This window comes from Marmota marmota, unplaced genomic scaffold, assembly GCF_001458135.2.
Source record: "Marmota marmota marmota unplaced genomic scaffold, marMar, whole genome shotgun sequence".
Classification (NCBI taxonomy): domain Eukaryota; kingdom Metazoa; phylum Chordata; class Mammalia; order Rodentia; family Sciuridae; genus Marmota; species Marmota marmota.
The window spans coordinates 997,770-1,016,619 of NW_025999894.1; the positions used below are offsets into that span (position 1 = coordinate 997,770).

General features: G+C 45.5%; 2 long non-coding RNA genes across 2 annotated transcripts in view; both read left to right on the top strand.

Moving 5' to 3' along the window:
• Nucleotides 1–8,549, top strand: part of LOC125614135 — a 32,489-nt gene extending 23,940 nt beyond the window's left edge. Inside the window, exon 3 of the long non-coding RNA XR_007344782.1 lies at nt 8,298–8,549. This is a non-coding gene — a long non-coding RNA (uncharacterized LOC125614135). The remainder of the gene's footprint in view (nt 1–8,297) is intronic.
• On the top strand, nt 5,583–7,365 carry LOC125614136. The gene is made up of 3 exons (XR_007344783.1): nt 5,583–5,681; nt 6,447–6,570; nt 7,257–7,365. It is a non-coding gene; the product is annotated as an uncharacterized LOC125614136 (long non-coding RNA).
• Nucleotides 8,550–18,850: the final 10,301 nt, after the last annotated feature.

Sequence of the window (18,850 nt, forward strand, 5' to 3'; positions counted from 1 at the left end):
TCAGGGCAGGTCATATATGAAATGTCCAGAATAGGGAAATACATTTACACACAGAGTGGTTTGGGAGTGAGTCCTGGTCCTTTGTTTAGTGAGATTTTATAGGTTTTGGGGGATACTCTATGTGTCACAACATCAAACAGCAAATCATTTCACACAGAGGGAAAGTCAAACAACAGCTCTTAACATTGATTAGCACATTCACTTGTGGGAACAAGTTGGGTAGGGGTGATTGGCTAGTTCAAGAGGAGGATTCCTTTGAACTGATTGGTTTAGGCCATGAGGAGTGTATGGTTTCTCAACATGTTATCAACCACCATAAACTACTTGGGGGGTCATCTGGCATCCTAGGTATTTTTCCTGTCTCATGCTGATTGGAGGTTGCTAGGGGGTTGCTATGGGTCCTCACCTAGCCTAACTGAGTCAGAGACACCTGGCGCCACAGATCTCTCCTGTTACTTGCAGATAAACAACTCAGCAGGGTGACTATCTGCCTAGGAGTGCTCTGTGGGTTTTTCCAAGGACAAGGATCACGCCCCCATCCTTTGGACAGGTTTTGCTCTGAGGTAGAGACTGGTTTCTCAAAAATGGAGTCCCATCAGTTTCTCAGCATGGTCAACCACAAGACTGGGCTGGCAGGTTGGATTCAGCCTGGCATCCCAGTGTCATCTCCTGCCATGGGGTAGAAGCCTGTGACACAGGGTCTATAGGAGATCTGGGGAGCAATTGGACACAAGAGGTACAAACAGCCTGAGTATCTGTCAGGAAAGGCCTGGGGCTTGCTGCCGGCTGCCAGGAACTGTCTTCACATGCTCTGCACAGGATGTAATTGAAGAGTTGCTCAATAGGAGGAGCATCAGCTCCATATCCTGAATGAGGAACTAGGGCCAGAAACCACCAGCAGGCACCAGCTCAGCTTCAGGGTGAGTGGGCATAGAGGGGACTCCACAGACAGAGAAGGACCTAGAGCCCAGAAATACTTCACTGCAATACCTTGACCTGTCCACACGTTGATGGGAACATTAGAAAATAATATTGACATATTTCACTTCACTTCCTGTGATAATTTTGCATTCTGACATTCAGCTTATTAAAACTGGATCCAAGTGTCCATGGAGCATTTACCTGACTGTCCTTCTGTAAATGCTCCATGGCACTTGTAAAGTGAGCTTACTGTGCTGACACCCCACATGATTTCTTTGCCAAATATCAATCTGCCTGCAGCCCTGCTGAGCCTGAGGGGACAGGAAATGTCGCATTCTTTAACAAACTGAGGCAGGGGGCAGAAGGTCCAGCAGTCAGTGTAGGAGTGTATGGTTTCTCAACATGTTATGATGGGGGCTGAGAAGTTGAGGGTTGGTTATCAAAGAAACCAGTATAGCACCTCCTGCCCAAGGAGTTGCTAAGGATTACCTCCTGGGCTGCTCCTTCCTGCCCTTAGGCACATACAAGGAGAATAAAGAGAAGGGTGTGCATTCTAGGGTCTATAAAAGAGCAAGAAACACCTACTCCCAGGGACACCCAGCCCTGGGACCCCTTATCTTTGGAGAAACCTGTTATCTCTGTATCTATCTTTTTCTTAAATGAAACTTGCTTTCTATGCTTGCTTCAATGTTTCTCGGGTGTTTAATTCTCAGCACCAGGGGAACGAGAATCTCTTCCTGATCTCCAAGACTAGTATCATTTCCATGACCACCAGGTCTCACATCATCAGAATTATTAGGGCTGTGTTTTGTGAAAACATCAGGAGTCTCTTGTCACCCTGTGCATTTCTCTGCTACTGCCATCTCAATGAACAAACCCAGAGATCCAAAGGCAGGAGCTGGGTCTGTGCCACAGTCCAGATAAAGACGGTTACCACAGCATTCAGTCTTTCAGGTCTGGAGGACCTGGACTTCATTTCCCCACTACAGTCCTTTTAGCAGCACCACAGGAAAAAATGGCCTGGATGTCCTCATTCAGGGACCCTCCCCCCCAGGATAAAACCTGTTTATCACCAGAGTGTGATGTTCTGTCAGGACTCATGGGATAGTGCTCCTAATGCAGGAGTCACCACCTCTTTTCAGCTAACAGAAAGGCCTGAAATGCTACTATATCTAAACTATTCCCTCTGCAATTCCACTTTGAACTCTGAGAACCACTGTTGGGATGGGGGTCTCTTGTCCTCCTCTGGTGCAAGCCACATAGGGCTATGGAGTTTGGTTTGAGCTCCTGGCCCCCAACCCTGTTAGTGGGTCACATTTTACCCAATGACTCTGTCTCCCCACTGTCTGGCCCCAGGAGGGAGAGTTGTCCATAGAGGTGGATGATCCCCCCTACTCTGTGTGATGCAGGCAGGCATAATGAAGAACCTGGAGGAGGCCCTGATGCCACCCTGCCTAGCACCCTTCATTCACCAGAATCTACTGGATCTTCAGGTCCACACAACAGATTTTCATGTTCACCTGGAGGTTAGCCCCACCTTCCAGGCACAGTGTGACACGGTTCTGGGAATGTCCCTGCACCTCTCTAATCCTCAGTCTGCTCTCTGAACATGGGGTGCCTAGATGGTCAATTCTCAGGGTTGTTGAGGATTCAGTGTGATTTCCATGGAAAGTGCTTACCAGGACTGATCCCATGGGAAGATCTGCTGGAGGGGCTGTGCCTATTCCTATTATTGTCCTCTGCCATCAGGGAAGCTTTTCCCTTACCCCTCACTCACCCCCTTATTCGGTTAAGCTGCTTTCTTCATTGTAAAGAACATTCGAGGTTCACTCTATGGGCTTCTCAGTGTACCCCAAACTGGATTCCCTGGGGTCTGGCAGAGGGATTCAGGACCACTCAAGACATCTCAGAAGTAGGTGATGGCATTCCAACCTTTAACGAATACACATGAAGCCACACTATGGGCAGACACAGGGAGTAACTCCTGCCCTCTTGGACTAGACCAGGTCACACTAGACACCAGGGCACATAATTTCAACATTATAGGAGCCATAACATCTTCTGGCCTCCTCTAGATATGCATGAATATCAGTGGGACAAGCTGACCCAGACGAGGCAAAGAGAACTAGGCGGCATGTCAGTATGTCAGCTAATGGCCTGGGGAAGGCTGGGCAGGACAGACCCCCACTGTTCCCTCATTTATCAGATATTTATGGGGCACCAGCCCTGAGTCAGTGAGTGCAATGCACGCAGCAGACACCACCTCACTCTCATCATTGGACTGAGGGTGGGGCTGTCGGGGAGGGAGAAGAGGGATAGTAGTGTCAAGGTTCTCTGAAAAAGGGTCAGGTGGTCACAGTGTTGATCAAGGACTCTCCCATTGGGGTTTCTGTCAGTCCATCCTTGGTTACAAGAGCTGTCTGTCACACTGGGGTGGACACAGGGTGGGGCTGGCCTCTAGAAGGCTCGGGCCAGAGGACCAGAGGTGCAGCCATGCAGGGTTGCCTGGGAGGGCAGTGTGGAGGAAAGGCCGGGCCTCTCATGCTGCTGCCACCCACGTTCCCCTAGGCTCATGTCCACACAACAGGACATCAGCCAACTCAACACTCCAGGCCCACCTGTGGGACTCAAAACCACCTTCTCCTGGAACTCCTGGAGCACCCAGAGTCCACTGAGGCAGATTCTGAAGATGATAGGACTGGGGTGGGGGCCTGTGAGCATGTGGGGAGGAGTTGGGGCTGGACACACAGAACAGAGCTTCTAGAAGCTGCAGTGGGGGAGGAACAATGAGAAACGGGGCAATTGTTGGTTGGATTCAGTCTGGGAACACTTCCTCATGCTGAGTTTTTGTGTGGAGTTCTCTCTGAAAGTCAGTGGACAGTATCTTGTGCCTGGAACGAACATGGACATTTGTGATCTTGTCTCCTCTTGCAGTTGCAGGGCCACCTCCAGCAGTTGTGGAAGCTCCAACAGTGGCTCCATCACCACCTTAAACACCAGAGGGAGAATCTCTGCCAGAAACCCCTCCACCACCAGCTCCAGGTCTGAGCTCCCAGAGGATCCACAGCCAGGGCCAGCTCCTGTGCTCCACCTTGACCTGCTATGCCCAGAGCAGCCTTCACCTCCCTTACCCATTTCACTTATTTTCCTACTCATTTTAGTTGTTTATTTTTTATTTGCTTATGATTAATTTTAAATAAAATTGAGTGGTTTACTCATTTTGAAATGTTCAGTTCAGTGCAATTGAGTGCATGTTCAACGTTGTGCAGCCATCCCCACTGTCTAGTCCCAGAACAGTCTCCTCATCTATCCCTCCCCATTCTCCTGATAGACCCCAGCAACCACTCATCATTCTATCCATGTGGTTTGCAGATCTGAGATCAACAGATATTTGCTGGGCAGCTGCTCTCTGCCACATTATAGGGAAGGAGGCAGATGCAGGGCACTGTGCCATGTCACTTCTCACCCCTCCACCACATCAGAGACTCCTGGCCTCTACCTGATGCTCCTGCCAGCCTTACTCACTTGCAGGTTGGCCTTTAAGTGCCCTTGCCTCCCATTTCAATCAAGGTAAGACACATTGTCTCCATCATGGCCCGTGAGTTCCTGAGGATGTGTTCTGACCTTCCCCTCCTCCACCTGGATCAGCCTGCAGCATATGTCCACTCAGGTGGCTCGGCTCACATGACACCACCGGGATCACTGTTTCATTTTTCTCTAGAGCATCTTTATCCCTTTGAGGTGCTATTTATCTACAGTGATGTGTCACATGACAAGAGTACATAGGAGGGGCTGGGGTTGTGGCTCAGTGGCAGAGCACTTGCCTAGCACGTGTGAGGCCCTGGGTTCCATTCAGTACCACATAAAAGTAAAGGTATTGTGTCCAACTACAACTAAAAGATAAATATTAAATTTTAAAGAAAGAGTACATAGGGTGGTGGTTCCACAATTTTATAACGGGATTGAGAAATTCCTACCACCTGGTGAAAATGTGGCAGTTGTAATAATCTAGTGCAACACCCTGCTCAACTGTCTGCTGGTGTAAACAAACCCATTGCACTGCAGTTTTTAAAGCTGCAAGACATACAACTATATGCAGTGCCTAATATTTGGTGATGGTAATGAATGGCTATGTTACTGCTGCATGTATTTTACTATACTATACTTTTCTTAGCATTCTTTTTTTAACCTTTATTGTACTTATTTATTTTTATGTGATGCTGAGGATCGAACTCAGTGCCTCCCATGTGCAAGGCAAGCGCTCTACCAATGAGCCACAACCCCAGCCCCATGATACGATAATCATTATTTTGGAGTATATTTCTTCCACTTATTAATAAATAAAAACTTTCCTGTAAAGAGTGTTCTGTTTGATGATGGCAGCTGCTTCATATGTCATGTGTTTACCATGTCTTTTGATTACATCATTTCTTTTTTCCTGTGGACTTAATCTTTGTTGCTTTGCTCATTGTGGCTCTGGGAGCAGAAGGCCATATCATGTACAGACCACACGGTGCAGGCATGTAGTGGAAAAAGATCATCAAGTTTGTGTAAGTGTATTCTATGATAATCTCATGATGATGAAATTGCCTAAGGTCACATCTCAGAACTCATCTTGTTATTAAATGATATAACTCTACTTATTTTATTTGCTCCCTGGCTTCCAAACAGGCTTCCCCTGGCCAGTCCCCACCAGCTGGAATATGATTTGTTCACTGATGGAATTCCCAGCACCTGGATTCAGGTCTGGCACATAGCAGGTACTCAATAAACATTTATTTTGAATGGTGCAATAAACAAAAAACTGAAAATGAAAGTTGTCGTAATGGGGGTATGTGTGGGATGTTAGAGGAGCTCAGAAGAGGGTCCTATGAGAAGCACATCTGAGGTGAGTGGGAGGTATGAAGGCAAGGGACAGCAAGGGACCTTGAAATAGAAAGCAAAAAGCACAGAGGCAGGAAATAGAAAAGGGGGTCAGCCATCATTTGCCACTTGGGATCAATTTCTCTTCATTCTGTTTAGAGAGCGGAAGGGAGGAGAGACCCATAGACTTGGAGAAGGTAGGACTACTTGGTAGGCAGACACAGGAAGGCAGCCCAGGCCTCATTCCTGATCTGAGGCAGCCAGGCCAGCTTGCGGGAGCTGCAAGAGTCTGACACAGGACTCAGGTCACTGGCAGGAGAATCAGTAGTCAAAAGGGGGATTCAGTTTCCGAGGCTGAACAGACAGTCCCAACTTATGACAATCCCACTTAGGGTAGTATGAGAGTGATACACACATTCAGAATAAACTGTGCTTCAAATTTCCAATTTAGATCTTGTCCTGGACTGGTGAAATGTGGTGAGGTAGTTGCTCTCTCCATGTTGGGCTGTGCCAGTGAGCAGCATCCCAGGCAGCCCGTGATCCTTCACTCCGCAGTGTGCTGTGTTGCTGAGCTGGGATGTCTGAGGGATTAGGGGTGTTCAATGAATTTTTGACTCAGAATGTTTTCCTTTCATTGTTTTTTTTTTTTTTTTTTGAGCTAGGGATGGGACCCAGGGCCTCGCAAATGCTAGGCAAGAGCCCTGCAGCTGAGCCACACCCTGACTTGTGACATTTCCAGTATATGCTGGATGTAACCTGCCATAAACTGAGAAGCATCCATAAGAGGTGAGCCTTGGGGAGAGTTAGAAAAGCCCCTTGGAATTAGAATAGATAAGTACAGCTTGTGTTGAGATCCTGAGATTCCCTCCAGAAATTGGAAGCTGTCAGGAGGATAAAACTTGCCACAGCCACGCAATGGGTTAATATTCAGCCATTTGGGCTGGGGAGGTGGCTCAAGCGGTAACGCGCTCGCCTGGCATGCGCGGGGCGCTGGGTTCGATCCTCAGCACCACATCAAAATAAAGTAAAGATGTTGTGTCCACCGAAAACTAAAAAATAAATATTAAAAAAAAATATTCAGCCATTAAAGGAAGGACAGACTGACACACACTCCAACGTGAATGAAATGGGAAAACAAGATGCTGAGTGAAAGAAACCAGACACACATTCACATATTGAATGATCCCACTTGTAAGCAATGTCCAAATTCATAGGGATGGAAAATAGATTAGTGGTTTCCAAACCCTGGAGAGGCATTAGAGGCAAGGAATGGGGAGTGAGCGCTAATGGGTTTGGGGCTTCTTTAAGGGGAGATAAAAATATTGAAAAAGAAGATCATGATGGGGGTTGAACAAAAATTTTTAAAAATTGAATTATTCACTTCAAACGGGTGAATTCTATGGCATGTGAATTATATGCTCCTGAAGCTTTTTAAATTTCTAACAAGTGTTATTATATTATTTTCCTTTCAGAATTCTGGGGATGGAACCCAGGGCTTTGCATATGTTAGGCAAGTGCTCAACCACTGAGCAACACCCCCAGCCCAGTTATTTTAATATGCCATACTATTTTGTAATTGATGTAGATGCTCTTCCCGCAAGCATCACCCCCAACACCTTCTATGCAAGCAGCAATAGTGACTTCCTTCCAGAGAAGACAGTATGGATGGGGGAAGGGAGAGTAAGGAGAAACTGGACACACATGACCTCATGCAGGGATCAGGGTCAACATTAAGGTGATGTGTCACGGGGCTCCTATATGTCCTCCATGTGACGGGAGAAGCGCATATCCCCTCTGTGGTCTTCCTTCTCAAGACCCCTTACCCCAGACCAATAATGACAAAAATATCAGACAAATTCAACTGAGAGCCACTCTGTGGAATACCTGATCACTGCTCCTCAAAACGGTGAAGCCATTCAAAGCAAGGAAGGTCAGAGCCAAGAGGAGCCTAAGGGGACATGGCAGCTGACTGCAATGGGGACTCTTGGATGGGTTTCTGGGACATATGGGCACTCTACTGTCTTTCCAACTTTTATGTAAACCAGATTCTAAAATAGTTTATATGAAGTGTGCTGGACATCAAACCCAAGACTCATGCATGCTAAGAATGTGACACACATTGACCTACTACTGAGTGACACCCAAGACTCCAAAACAGTTTATTTACAAAGCTCATTTTGCGGCAGGAGCTGGAGTGAAATGAATTAAGCTTCACTGTTCTCTGTTGAACCCACGACAAAAGAAAAGACCATTGACTCCAATTTTAAACCAAATTAAAGCAATTTTATATTGTATACACAGGAGACCTGATCAGCAACTGCCTCACCCAAATGCAGGACCAGAGGACAGCACCTGGTCTAAGAGCAGGGAGGTTTTTATAACCCCAAAAAGTTACAAAGGTGGATATCTTGGTAGTTTACAGCTGACAGGGTTCTGGCAAGCGTGAATATAAGGGCAGGTAGTAGGTTAATATTCTACATGGCTTAATATCTCGAGGCAGGGAGTAAACTCAGATTCCNCAGAATCTCCTCGAGAGAGCCACAAAATGGGCAGAACTGGCCCCAGATGCACTTTCTGAGGAAATGCAGGACAGAATCCCCGGATCCTCTTCCTCTCTCTTTACTGCCAATCACAGTGCCTTGTGTCCAAGAAGCTGAGGGTTTGTAACCCCAGAAGTGGAGAGGGAGCAAGAAGAAGTCTTCCCCCAAAGATGCTGTAGAGGTCCCCAATTCTTACCTCAGGCTTTCCTGCTGTCAGGAAGCCATGAAAAACAGGCCCTGCTTTCCAGGAAACCACTTTGTTAAGACAATGGCATCCCACTGGGGCAGAAAGCAGGGCTGGAGGATGGAGGGGCAGTGCCAGAGCTGTTCCCACCAGCTTTGGTTGGCACTACTGGTCTGTCCGTACCCTGGATCACAACAATGAAATGAATGTACCGTCATCCTCAAGAAGTGCACTCAAAAAATGGAAAGAAACTGGTATTACTGTGCAAGAACCACACAAATGAAATTAACAAACAGAAGATATATGTCTTAGCTCAGGCTTTGGCTCAGACTCACTTGGTTTGCTCCCTCCTCAACATCAGCATCTCATGAATATTCCACTGTTTTTCTCACCGTGTAACATACAAAATTAAATAAAAATGTACACAACACATTAGGAATTGTCGTTATTTTAAAAGAGGGGTCTGGCAGTGATGCCTTCTTCTCATGGTGGTCTGTGGATGCCACTGAGGATAGTGCCAATGTTTGGGTAAGTGCTCCCAAAGGCCCAAGTGTTTTAATCATCTCAGTCTTGTCACCAGAATGAGGTGCGTGCAGGACATGGTGGTACCACTAAGAGGGAGTAGTGACTGGAAAAAATTCAAATGACTAGGCACATTCTATTGAAGGGAGATTTTATGACTCAAGCCTCTTTCCTTTTTTGCTTCCTAGACTGACAATACGAGAGGCTTCCTCTGCCACTTACTCCCGCCACGATATATGGAAAACAGACAGGGTCCACAGATGATGGATTGAAACCTCTGAAGTCATGAACCAAAATAAACCTTCTCTCATTGTGAATTGATTTATCTCAGATGTTTGTTACAGCAGATGACAGGAAAAAAAAGAAAAAAAATTGGATCTTATCACACTTAATTTTCTGCATATTTGGATCTCACTCCAGGTTTGTGGAATCCCTCCAATGCAGCTGGACAGCTTGAATCCATTCCTTTGCCTGGCTGATAGCAACGTTAATAACGTGAAGCATGAATGTCACCTACATGTTCCCTATTTATCAATTACTTCCAGCCAGTTCCTTTTGGTATTTAAACCATGTGAGTTCATTTATTTTTGTCTTGCTACATTTTATTTTTTTTAAGTTGTCAATGTGGTGCTGAGAATCGAACCCAGTGCCTCACACATGCTAGGCAAGAACTCTACCACTGAGCCACAACCCCAGCCCTGTCTTGCTATATTAATATGGAAGCCACTTAAGTCTAATTTCTCCATTGACTGAGTTTTGCTTACGTTCCAGGAATTTGAGAATGAAGGGCTCTTATTTTCATTCCTTTCTCAACAGTTTCTAAATCTGCATGAGGAAGATCCCTATCTCCCTCTCTTGCTTGCTCTCTCTCTAACACACACACACACACACACACACACACACACACCACTCTCCTATGCTCCTACGATGCTGGAAGTTGTGGAATTTCTAGTGTGGGGACAAATCTAATCCCAACTGAGGACTCAGCTTCTCCTTGAATCGCTGTGTAAACTCAAGCCAGACCCTTCCCTCCTCTGGGAAATAACATTCCTGTCTGATCAGGAGGCAGGGCTGAGGATGCCATGCCCGTTTCTGAGGATCTGGTGCCTTCACCTGGCTCTCATCCAAGCCCATTCTAATAGAGCACCTCACATTCACTTAGGTGACCCACCCCTCCCTCCACATTCATGGGGCTAAGAGAGGCTGATTACACTTTCTGGCTTTGGGGAGATGAGACAAATAAGGTTACACACATCAGGAATGATGGAAGCTATGGGCATGTGCACTGTGGCACTGTTTCCATGCACATTCTACCTGTCACACACACATGCTATGAACACAAGGACAGGCTGCACCAAGCAGGGTGTACCTGCATCATCCTAGGAAGACAGTCACAGGGGACCCTGAAGAACCACCCTGCCCAACCCCACTCAGCCTGGGGAAATATGAAGCATCTACAAAAAGGATCCATGTATCAGTTCCATTCTAACACTTAGTTGTGAAGTGGCACCCCCTTTCTTCACAGAAAAGCCCTCTTCACCATGGCTGATTTTAGGACTGTCAGCAAAAGAGTCCAATGTAGATAAACTTCCTATTTTCGTGTTGCCCTGTTTTACTTGGCCACTGGCCAGGAAGTTATTAGCACTTCAGGTACAGGACACACCCTTACTAATTTTTCACAAATATATCCAGTATAGTAGTTTGTAGAAATGTGTAAACAAGGTCTCTGACCTTGAGCTGGGCTTCACAGAGATGTCTACATTTTTATGATAAGATAAGTGACCAATTGGGCTCCATGGTAACAGCTGGCAGGGGGAAGAAAGAAAGGGGAGAAGAAGCTCTCCCCTTCTCAGGTGTTGTCCTTGAAGGGTTAACTTGCCCAGAACGGTGAAAGAAAAAGCTGCTTTTATGTGAACTTCTGCAGACTGTGAACTTCTGAGCCCCTCCCCTGACATGCTGGGTATAAAACTCTGAAACCCCCTGAACTCGGGGTTCAGGATTAATTGATTACAGCAAAAGCTGTGCCCCCTAAACCTGGCTGCAGCCAAATAAAACTGTTTCCTGCTGTCTTTGGTGCCTTGCCTCGTCTGTCCCTACAACACCCTCACTGCAGCTCTTCTATAAACATAGCTAACTAACATGTCCATCACTTCAAATACTTGGGTTATTTTGTATGTGTATGTGTGTGTGTGTGTGTGTGTGTTGAGAATATTTACTCTCTCAACAAATTTAATATGTACAGTACACTATTATTAACTATATCCTCTATGCCTGCAGTAATTCTAAAAAAATTGTCTTTCTCCTGTCTGAGGCTTTGTATAATTTGACCATCATCTCCTCCATTCTCTCCATGCCCCTGCCTCTGAAACTACCATTCAACTCTCTGCTTCAATGGTTCAATTCTTTTAGATTCCACTTAGAAGAGAACCTGTGGGATTTGTGTCTCTAGGCATGACTTATTTCACAAGGCTTCACGTTCTCTGCAGAATATTTTTAAAATTTCCATCGGACAGATGGACTGTTTTAGCCTGCAAGTACAATGGAACGCATTGGAGTTGTTTGCACAAAAATTCCAGGATTCGTGGAAAAAATCGAAGGGTGCGTTCCAAACTCTTCCAGTAGGTGGCGCGTGGCCCTGCAGTGTGGCCAGAGGAGACATCTTACACTGGCCCTCCCAGCTTCCATTTTCTCCCTGGTGTTTTTACCCACAGGCTTGTGCCTTGGATATTCCAGAGGGACCTGTCTGACCTGGACTTCCTTCCTCCTTAATCTCGCCAGCTATTCCGCTGTTGAAGTTCTTTCTAGAATCGTGTACAAAACTCTGGCCATGGAGTGGATTTCTTCTATTCTCACTACCCCCCTGGAGAAAGCAAGGGACATTAAGAAAGACTAAGTGTTTAGTTCAATGTATTTTTTTTTTTTTTAGCACCTATTTAACCCCCCTAAAAGAGGCCCCAGTGCTCCAGAGCTTGGGCTTTTCCAGAAACTGAGACAATGTGAAGACACCCCGCATTCAGACCCCAAGTCTTGCAATCAACTCAGAAATATTTTATAGACATATTGCTCAGAGTAATCATTTGGACATGAGTTTATTGAAAGGATAGGAAAAGGGAAAGGGGACACTCTCAAGAAAGGGGGTCCTCTCCGGAGAGGAATAGTGTGACTCTCCAGTTTTATTGGGATCCCAGAGAAGTTTCCAGAGACTCTGGCCCAGGTCTACCCTCTTGACTTTTGATTGACATCAGAGTTTTAAGTCCCCACTGTCGTGGCAACTCTAGGTCACCTTGGCCCATGCTGACTAGTTTAACTGGATTCTTTTTTTTTTTTTTTTAATATTTATTTTTTAGGTGTAGATGTACACAACACAATGCCTTTATTTTCATGTGGTGCTGAGGATTGAACCCGGGTCCCGCCCGTGCTAGGCGAGCGCTTTACCTGAGCCACAATCCCAGCCCCTAACTGGATTCTTAACCATACATTCTTACAGATTTTATGGTTAGGAGGAACTATCCTTGTCTCCCAGAATTTCAGGATCTGGTCACCACAAAAGTCTCCTCCTTCAAGGTAACTGTGTTCCACTTATCAACATGGTTTTGGGCCTGCATTTCTCTAGCAGTTAACAGATAGTTTGCTGAGGAATGAGACAGAAGGCCAGGCAGACCTGCAGGGTCAATTGTTTCTTGGAAAATAAATCATGTGGGAATCAGCACCGTAGGCCCATTTTATAAAATTATAAGTCAATCACTTCCAGGGCAGCATCCTGATAACCTAAAGATCGTCTACCAGGCCCCAGTTCTTAAGAGATTCTGGCAGCTCTCACGTTACCACAGTGGCAACCAGGCTTCCAACCCATGAACCCTTAGGGTCACACTCAAGCCATCCTCTAACCTCGTGTTCCTACCATTCACATCTGTCTCCTAATACTAGGTTTCTAGGAGGAGTCTTTGTATTTCATGAGGTGGCTATATTGTTCTCTGAGACGCAGAGATGATTTTTTTTAAAAAAGTTCTGAGTTTAAGGATTCTCCCAGGAAGGAATTGAATTGTCAGGGCTCAAAAAGTTGCAGCATCTGCCATTTAGCAACTAAAAAGCTTTCTGTCATCCAGAAGGTTCTTGGGATTTTTGAAAACACATATGATTCTCAAATATTAGGCTTCAGGATCTATAAAGACCTATTTGCACCCCGGCTGCCCACACAGCCCCATCTGCCACGGCACAGCAGGGTCCATGACATTTCTGCAATGAAGGCCTTTGTGGTGTGTCACCCCATGGCTGCAGGATACCAACAGGGAAAGAACACAGCGTGCACAAGACAGCAGGAGGCCCAATTCACCCTGACCTGTAAGATGAACTGAGAAGTGAGGACCCCACCATTCCCGAGGGTTTTTTTTTTTTTTAATATTTTTTAGTTATAGTTGGACACAATATCTTTGTTTATAAAATACTTTTATGTGGTGCTGAGGATCGAACCCAGTGCCTCACACATGTGAGGCAAGCACTCTACCGCTGAGCCAGGAAATTGAGTTTTTAAAAATGTATATTTCTTGCATGTCTACCATGTCCCAGTTTGGGATGACTGAAGGGTGTGGGGAGCCATTCTCACACGTGACTGGGCAACTCCCGGTTTGGGTCTGAGGCGCTCTGGCTAAACTGTGTCGGAGCTTTCCCGGCTCTCTTCTGGTGCGAGCGAGAGCCTGTCCGTGTGGGGGTGTGACTGACCACTGACGGGGGGGGGGGGGCAATCACTGACCCTGACCTTGGAGTGCGACCCCCCTTCATTGGATGGAATTCTCCCCTGAATTTCTTGTTCCCCAATAAAAGGCTACTCCCTGGCGTGCTCCCTCTCTCTCTCTCCTGCGAGCCCTGAGTAATCCCTGCTGCCCTACCGGGTGGTTCGAGGTAAGAGCCAGAGGGGGAGCCATCTCGGACCTGGTCATAGAAAAAGGTAACTGAGTCTGTGTGTTTTATTTCAATCTCATTAGTTAACTTTTATGCCAAGAATCTCTTTAATGAAACCAGTGCGCTGGTCGCATGGTGGAAGAAGGGAATGCATTCCAAAATTAGGGTACCGAGGACAGACATAGAAAGGAGAAAAGATGGAACTGAGAAACGTGATAGGCACAGGTTCAATATGGCTGAGCAATAGACTGGGTGCCAGAGGTAAAGAGAAGTCAAGGTAGAGATGAGTTGGGGAGGATCCAGGGTTATGCAGGTCTCACAGATGAAGCAGGTTAGGGGAGTATATTTGTCCATTTTCTGTTGCTATTACAAAATACCTGAGGCTGGATAATATATAAAGAAAAGAGGTTTGTTTGGATACAGTTTTGAAGACTGCAAGTGCAGGATCAGGTGGCCCCATCAGTTTGGTCTCTGGTGAGGGTCTCATGATAGGTGGAATCACAATGACAGGAGTGCTCATGATAGCAATCCCACGGTGAGACAGAAAGCCAGAGAGCAGGGAGGGACCATTCTTGCTCTTTTATAACAATCCACTCTTTGGGGAAACTGATTCTTTCCTCAAGAGTAAGTCAATCACTTCCAGGGCAGCACCCTGACAACCTAAATATCGTCTACTAGGCCCCAGTTCTTAAGAGATTCCGGCAGCTCTCACATTACCACAGTGGCAACCAGGCTTCCAACCCATGAACCCTTAGGGACACACTCAAACCATACTCAAACCAGAGCAAGGGACAATGAGACAAGCTCCTTTGGGATATCTTGAGTCTGAGGTTCCAATAAAGTAGTCCAACAGAGAAGTAGACACACAGAGGAACCAAGAATGGCTATTCCTTTGATTTGGCTTCATTTGTGAATTGAAGGTTAAGAACTCAAAAAGAAGATAGGGTAGGGACTGGCGAAGGCCTGAACCCTATTCAGCCAGCAAAGGAGAATCCTGATGGGTTCTGTAGAAGGGAAAGGATGTGGGCCCAATCCTACCCTGAGGGGTCAGAAGAGAACAGGACTCCGACAGGTTGAACTCTTGTTAACCCAGAGATGATATCCTACTCTGCAGAAAGGTTCAACTGGGGAGTAGCCGCGAGACTTGCATAACCAATAGAACATGGGCCAGGGTGACATGACATTTCTGAGCAAACTTAGCAATCAGTGTGTGGTTTGCCAAGCTCTGCTCTTTCTTCTTTCAGACCATCAATGTCCCAAACCTTGCCATCCTCCTGCCTCAGTCTTCAGAGTTGCTGGGAGTTCCTGGAAGTGGGCACCACTGCACGCGGTGGGGTGCGGTGATGGTGTCATTTTTCACACAACATACCCAGCCTGTCCTGATGAATACCAGGCCCAGACAGACCCTTGGTGAACACTTAGGGAATAAAGGAAGAAGAGAAGATATAGCAAGGAACCCTCAGAGAAGAGTAAGAACAAGTGATATAGATACCAGAATGTCTTCTTAATCTCTTCCAGCATTAATTCGATGATCAATGTCATTTGCTTTTTAGTACAACCCTTAGGTAGGGCAACTGAACAGTATCTTCCAAATTTCATATTCCCTCCACCCCAGCAATACTGTGACTCTATAGATATACTCAACGTATGCAAAATGATGTATATATGAGACTATTTGAGGCCTTTTTTTTTTTTTTTTTAGTGCTAGGGATCAAACCTAAGGCCTTATGCCTGGTAGGCAAGCAATCTACCACTGAGCTATACCCCAGCATTTTTATTTTGTTTTATTTTATTTTATTATAAACAGAGAGAGAGAATTTTTAAAAATATTTATTTTTTAGTTTTTCGATAGACAAAACATCTTTATTTTATTTTTATGTGGTGCTGAGGATCGAACCCAGAGCCCTGCGCATGCCACGCGAGCGCGCTACCACTTGAGCCACATGCCCAGCCCAACATCTTTATTTATAATAGCAAAAGATGGCACTAAACCAAATTAACATTAATGGAAACCTAATTAAACACATCGGAGAACAGCCACACACTGGAATACAATGAAATTCAAAGAAAATCTAGGTGCTAACACTAACATGGAGAGTCACTACATATCTTAGTGACTTATATGTAAAGTAAAAAAGGTCAGTATGAGACCAGGTTTTGCTGCAATAATACTGCCTGACAAATACCTTCCCTGCCACAAATGTAACAGGTTTACAATAAGCATCTTCTGGCTCGCAGACCTGTGGGTCAGGCTGCTTCAGTCTCTCAGGCAGGTTCATGTATACTTCACATGCTTTCATTTGGAGACCCAGCCTGAGGTGACCTGGGGCTATTCTTGTCATGAAAGATGGCAAGAGTGCAAAAGTTTGAGGGTGAGAGAACTTGCCACGTATCCTAAAACCTCAGCTCATTTTTTTAGTTGTAGTTGGACACAATACCTTTATTTTGTGTATTTATTTTTGTGTGGTGCTGAGGATCGAACCCAGTGCCTCACATGTGAGAGGCAAGCTCTCTACCACTTGGCTACAACTCCAGCCCCTAGGTTCATGTTTTTTAACCATGGAAATAAAACAAGGAACTCAAGAGTGAACAAGTCAACAGTGTGCACTACATTTTGATTATAAAGTCCTAGACAACAAGAGCAATATCCTGTTTGTTTCCACAGCTCTATGTGCTTTTCATAAGGCATTTAACAGATGCAACATAAAAGTGCTGATGATGTGACAATGTCATATATCATCTCCCCGACCCTGTCCCGTCTTCTAGACTGAAAATAATTTCCATTTTCTCAGAACCTCTTATATGCATACAGCTCCAATCATGGAAAGCCTTTTGGAACAAATTAGTCATGTTTTGTCTTAATTATCAAAAGCACCGTGGATCTACTCTGTACTTCCATGGGCAGATTCCAGAGGCCATAACTGCATATATATTCAATGTGACTTTTTTGGGGCATATATTAAGCATTAATAACCTTTAGTTGAAGGAAGGTCAAGACATAAAACTTCATTTTACCTTAATTTGTGCTCAAGAATATAGTCATGGGGCTGGGGCTGCAGCTCAGTAGCAGAGTGCTTGCTTAGCATGTTTGAAGCACTGGGTTCAACTTTAGCACCACATAAAAATAAATAAAGGCATGCTGTCCATCTACACCTACAAATTTATATATATAAAGGGCACAGCTTTTGCTGAAATCAATTAATCCCCTGAACCTCAAGTTCAGGTAGTTTCAGAGTTTCATACCCAGCATGTAAGGGGAGGGGTCAGAAGTTCACAGTCTGCAGAAGTTCACATAAAAGGAGCTTTTTCTTTCACTGTTCTGGGCATGTTAACCCTTCAAGGACAACACCTGAGAAGGGGAGAGCTTCATCTCCCCTTTCTTTCCTCCCTCTGATACCATGGAGCCCATTTGTAATTTATCTTAAAAATGTAGACATCTCTGTGAAGCCTAGCTCAAGGCCAGAGGCCTTGTTTGCACATTTCTTCAAAATACCATACTGGATATGTTTGTGAAAAACTAGTAAGGGGGTGTCCAGCACCCTGGAGTGCTGGTATCTTCTCGGCCAGTGGCCAAGTAAAACAGGGCCACAGGAAAATAGGAAGTTTATCTACAATGGACTCTTTTGCAGAGACTCTTTTGCTGACAGTCCTAAAATCAGCCATGGTGAAGATTTCTGGAGAGGCCCGGTTAAGACTTTTCAGTGAAGAAAGAGGGTGCCACTTCAATTGAACACCACCCAGAATACTCCCACAAACTAAGATAGCTACTGTGTCCCTAGGCAATATCTTATTAGACTCCACGTATAACAGAAGTCATATACTGAAATGTTATGCAGTGCAGGGCTGTCATTAAATTTCCCCCCTTTAGCTTAGGTACTGATCTTTGAAGTCATATTATTATTTATTTATAAAATCAGGACAATAATATTTATGTGAGTTGTTTTTGAGGTTATAAAGTGCCCCAAGTTATTACTGATGCTGTTGATACAGGGGAGGGGGCCAAAAAATGTCATCTAGTGTATTACTAAATGCAGACAGATGATGGCAGACTTCTTAACTGAGTGACAGAAAAAAATGCTTGCTTTTTGGAATGCATTTAAATTGATTTTTTTTCCCCTCTCTTCAGGTTTCTGACCCTGCGCGAAATACTTAAGTTCATGTGGGTTGTAAACTGTTAGGGAATCAAATGTCACTTTCTTTTTCCTTTTTTTGGACCGGGGATTGAACCCAGGGGCGCTTAACCACTGAGACACATCCTCCGTCCTTATTATTTACTTATTTAGAGACAGGGTCTCCCTGAGTTGCTGAGCCTAGCCTGGAACTTGCGATCCTATTGCCTCAGAGTCTCGGGGATTGCAGACGTGCACTACCCCTCCCGCCCAGACGTCACTTTTTAAATAGCAACGAGTTACTCCTCGCTTTTCTCCTTTTGCACAGCTGCACCTCCCGTTCGGAGGCAGCTGGTGCAGCGTCGGTGACTTTGCCTGTGATTTTTAAGTTTTAAGGATGCACAGTGCCGAAGACAGAGGGGTGATTTGGGTTTGGGCCCGGGAAGTATTTTCCCAGGGACTGGTCTCCTTCCCGACTCTAAGTGGTGCAAGCATGTATCTGGCCACCAGTCCCTCTGTCGATCTGGAGATTGATAGGCTTGTCAATCAAGAGGCCTCCACCAATGGACCGGCAGGAGTTTGCGACTGGGCCAATCAGGCTCTGTCTCCAGGGCTTTTGCATGAAGAGGTGTAAGGTCCGGGGGAGGCGTGGGAGGGAAAAGTGGGGGAGGGGGGTGGAAGAGATTGACACATCCTGGCAGCCCATCCGGCGAACTTCCCCCAACAGATCCTGTTTGCTGAATCCCTGCTGTTTTCTTCCTATAAAATCCGTTTTGTTGTTGGGGCAGAAATAAATATTGATGTTCTCGATT